Source organism: Anopheles maculipalpis (assembly GCF_943734695.1).
Source record: "Anopheles maculipalpis chromosome X unlocalized genomic scaffold, idAnoMacuDA_375_x X_unloc_76, whole genome shotgun sequence".
Classification (NCBI taxonomy): domain Eukaryota; kingdom Metazoa; phylum Arthropoda; class Insecta; order Diptera; family Culicidae; genus Anopheles; species Anopheles maculipalpis.
This window is the reverse complement of record NW_026060542.1, coordinates 5001-10000: the sequence shown is the minus strand read 5'-3', so window position 1 is coordinate 10000 and position 5000 is coordinate 5001. Positions and strand designations below refer to the sequence as shown.

Genomic DNA, 5000 nt, shown 5'->3' with positions numbered 1-5000 from the left:
GAACACTGGTGGCAGCTGACCTCGCCGACCGTGGACTTGACTAGTTTCGATGCCTACCGACCGCCCGCAAACGACGGGACTTCAGGCTGGGAGCTGCGAGTTGTAGAGATGCGTTCGCATCGATCCTCTCAGGCGACCCATGCTTGGTGGTGTATTCGTGTGTACTGTCGCACCTTTCCGGGTGTGTTCAGTATGCACGATGAATGAGTTGGAAAACGAAAGACAGAGAGAGAATTGAAATGTTACTGAGCATATAAGCGAAGAGTGTGTGGGTTCATAAGAATGTTGATCATATGCAGTTGATACCGGTACGGGTCCGTCATTACTCCTCCACGGAGTGATGATCGGTTTGCTTGAAGGGGGCAATACGCATCGTTGACTTACCTACGGGTAACCCGCTTACGAGTGGGTCGATTGCTGTCGGGGCAAGCAATCGGGTTAGCGCCGTATCCGGATATAGAGAGTAGTATGGGGTGATAATGATTAACATGTCGAGTGATGGCTGCACCTCCTAGTGGAAAGTTCAAACGTGAAGGTTGCTTCGGTACGGGGTACTAGGTACCTCTTCGAGGAGCAATGGAGTATGGAGTCCAAATTGAATGTTTGGACTTCAAAAATTTCTCTAAGTCCGCTACATAAATCCCTCACCCATAAGCTCACAAAATACATGCAATTGCATTAAAAATTTTGTTAACCTAACAAGAGATGAAGGCAAGTCGAATTGGTTGGTCGGAAACCAAATATATCACTAAGTTCGGGACTTGGGTGCAAACCGAAAGTGAATATGATGTCCCTGAACATGCATATAAGTTCGAGTATTGATATTATAAACCTAACAAGAGATGAAGGCAAGTCGAATTGGTTAGTCGGAAACCAAAAATATCTCTAAGTTCGGGACTTGGGTGCAAACCGAAAGTTAAAATGATGTCCCTGAACATGCATATAAGTTCGAGTATTGATATTATAAACCTAACAAGAGATGAAGGCAAGTCGAATTGGTTGGTCCAAAACCAAAAATATCTCTAAGTTCGGGACTTGGGTGCAAACCGAATGTTAAAATGATGTCCCTGAACATGCATATAAGTTCGAGTATTGATATTATAAACCTAACAAGAGATGAAGGCAAGTCGAATTGGTTGATAAGAAACCAAAAATATCTCTAAGTTCGGGACTTGGGTACAAACCGAAAGTTAAAATGATGTCCCTGAACATGCATATAAGTTCGAGTATTGATATTATAAACCTAACAAGAGATGAAGGCAAGTCGAATTGGTTGGTCCAAAACCAAAAATATCTCTAAGTTCGGGACTTGGGTGCAAACCGAAAGTTAAAATGATGTCCCTGAACATGCATATAAGTTCGAGTATTGATATTATAAACCTAACAAGAGATGAAGGCAAGTCGAATTGGTTGGTCCATAACCACAAATATCTCTAAGTTCGGGACTTGGGTGCAAACCGAAAGTTAAAATGATGTCCCTGAACATGCATATAAGTTCGAGTATTGATATTATAAACCTAACAAGAGATGAAGGCAAGTCGAATTGGTTGGTCCAAAACCAAAAATATCTCTAAGTTCGGGACTTGGGTACAAACCGAAAGTTAAAATGATGTCCCTGAACATGCATATAAGTTCGAGTATTGATATTATAAACCTAACAAGAGATGAAGGCAAGTCGAATTGGTTGGTGAGAAACCAAAAATATCACTAAGTTCGGGACTTGGGTGCAAACCGAAAGTTAAAATGATGTCCCTGAACATGCATATAAGTTCGAGTATTGATATTATAAACCTAACAAGAGATGAAGGCAAGTCGAATTGGTTGCTAAGAAACCAAAAATATCACTAAGTTCGGGACTTGGGTACAAACCGAAAGTTAAAATGATGTCCCTGAACATGCATATAAGTTCGAGTATTGATATTATAAACCTAACAAGAGATGAAGGCAAGTCGAATTGGTTGGTCCAAAACCAAAAATATCTCTAAGTTCGGGACTTGGGTGCAAACCGAAAGTTAAAATGATGTCCCTGAACATGCATATAAGTTCGAGTATTGATATTATAAACCTAACAAGAGATGAAGGCAAGTCGAATTGGTTGATAAGAAACCAAAAATATCTCTAAGTTCGGGACTTGGGTACAAACCGAATGTTAAAATGATGTCCCTGAACATGCATATAAGTTCGAGTATTGATATTATAAACCTAACAAGAGATGAAGGCAAGTCGAATTGGTTGGTCCGAAACCAAAAATATCTCTAAGTTCGGGACTTGGGTGCAAACCGAAAGTTAAAATGATGTCCCTGAACATGCATATAAGTTCGAGTATTGATATTATAAACCTAACAAGAGATGAAGGCAAGTCGAATTGGTTGGTAAAAACCAATAATATCACTAAGTTCGGGACTTGGGTGCAAACCGAAAGTTAAAATGATGTCCCTGAACATGCATATAAGTTCGAGTATTGATATTATAAACCTAACAAGAGATGAAGGCAAGTCGAATTGGTTGGTCGGAAACCAAAAATATCACTAAGTTCGGGACTTGGGTACAAACCGAAAGTTAATATGATGTCCCTGAACATGCATATAAGTTCGAGTATTGATATTATAAACCTAAAAAGAGATGAAGGCAAGTCGAATTGGTTGGTCCAAAACCAAAAATATCTCTAAGTTCGGGACTTGGGTACAAACCGAAAGTTAAAATAATGTCCCTGAACATGCATATAAGTTCGAGTATTGATATTATAAACCTAACAAGAGATGAAGGCAAGTCGAATTGGTTGGTCCAAAACCAAAAATATCTCTAAGTTCGGGACTTGGGTACAAACCGAAAGTTAAAATAATGTCCCTGAACATGCATATAAGTTCGAGTATTGATATTATAAACCTAACAAGAGATGAAGGCAAGTCGAATTGGTTGATAAGAAACCAAAAATATCTCTAAGTTCGGGACTTGGGTACAAACCGAAAGTGAATATGATGTCCCTGAACATGCATATAAGTTCGAGTATTGATATTATAAACCTAACAAGAGATGAAGGCAAGTCGAATTGGTTGGTCCAAAACCAAAAATATCACTAAGTTCGGGACTTGGGTACAAACCGAAAGTTAAAATGATGTCCCTGAACATGCATATAAGTTTGAGTATTGATATTATAAACCTAACAAGAGATGAAGGCAAGTCGAATTGGTTGGTCCAAAACCAAAAATATCACTAAGTTCGGGACTTGGGTACAAACCGAAAGTTAATATGATGTCCCTGAACATGCATATAAGTTCGAGTATTGATATTATAAACCTAACAAGAGATGAAGGCAAGTCGAATTGGTTGGTAAGAAACCAAAAATATCTCTAAGTTCGGGACTTGGGTGCAAACCGAAAGTTAAAATGATGTCCCTGAACATGCATATAAGTTCGAGTATTGATATTATAAACCTAACAAGAGATGAAGGCAAGTCGAATTGGTTGTTGAGAAACCAAAAATATCTCTAAGTTCGGGACTTGGGTACAAACCGAAAGTTAAAATGATGTCCCTGAACATGCATATAAGTTCGAGTATTGATATTATAAACCTAACAAGAGATGAAGGCAAGTCGAATTGGTTGGTAAGAAACCAAAAATATATACCAAGTGCCTGAAATGTCTATAAACTACACGAAGAACTCTTCACACACAGGTGCGCCTCATAACCTGGTTCAATGTATAAGACATTGGTTTCGGGGGATTTATTGAGAAGAAATTTTTTTTCTCTAACTTTGAGTAAAACTGTCTCAGAATACATAGCTAACCACGAAAAGTGATCTCCGACAGTAAATAGCGAAAGTTACCCGACCATCAAAGTTGCATGGCGGTGCAGGAGACGAAAATCCAAGGTCGTCTAATGTAGGGACGTAAGACACGAAATCAAAATTTTGGCATAAAAGCTAAAATAATCATCAGACAGTGGTCATCCAAGGCATATTAGAGTCGTCTAACGATGCGAAATGCAATAAGCAATAGCGACTTTTTAATGATTTTTTTGGATTTTTGTCAAAATTTACCCTTCACAACTTGGTACAAGTCATAGGACATGGGTACCGGTATGACCGACGGAAGATTTTTGGACAAAAAATTTTTTTGCTCTAACTTTGAGTAAAACGGTCTCAGGATGCATTATTAATCATGAAAAGTGATCTCCGACAGTAAATAGCGAAAGTTACCCGACCATCAAAGTTGCATGGCGGTGCAGGAGACGAAAATCCAAGGTCGTCTAATGTAGGGACGTAAGACACGAAATCAAAATTTTGGCATAAAAGCTAAAATAATCATCAGACAGTGGCCATCCAAGGCATATTAGAGTCGTCTAACGATGCTGAATGCAATAAGCAATAGCGACTTTTTAATGATTTTTTTGGATTTTTGTCAAAATTTACCCTTCACAACTTGGTACAAGTTATAGGACATGGGACCCGGTATGACCGACGGAAGATTTTTGGACAAAAAATTTTTTTGCTCTAACTTTGAGTAAAACGGTCTCAGGATGCATTCTTAATCATGAAAAGTGATCTCCGACGGTAAATAGCAAAAGTCACCCGACCATCAAAGTTGCATGGCGGTGCAGGAGACGAAAATCCAAGGTCGTCTAATGTAGGGACGTAAGACACGAAATCAAAATTTTGGCATAAAATCTAAAATAATCATCAGACAGTGGTCATCCAAGGCATATTAGAGTCGTCTAACGATGCTGAATGCAATAAGCAATAGCGACTTTTTAATGATTTTTATGGATTTTTGTCAAAATTTACCCTTCACAACTTGGTACAAGTTATGAGACATGGGTACCGGTATGACCGACGGAAGATTTTTGGACAAAAAATTTTTTTGCTCTAACTTTGAGTAAAACGGTGTCAGGATGCATTATTAATCACGAAAAGTGATCTCCGACAGTAAATAGCGAAAGTTACCCGACCATCAAAGTTGCATGGCGGTGCAGGAGACGAAAATCCAAGGTCGTCTAATGTA

At 38.8% G+C, this 5000-nt stretch overlaps 1 pseudogene; it reads left to right on the top strand.

The window, feature by feature from the left end:
• Positions 1-155, top strand: part of LOC126567006 (large subunit ribosomal RNA) — a 4936-nt pseudogene extending 4781 nt beyond the window's left edge.
• Positions 156-5000: the final 4845 nt, after the last annotated feature.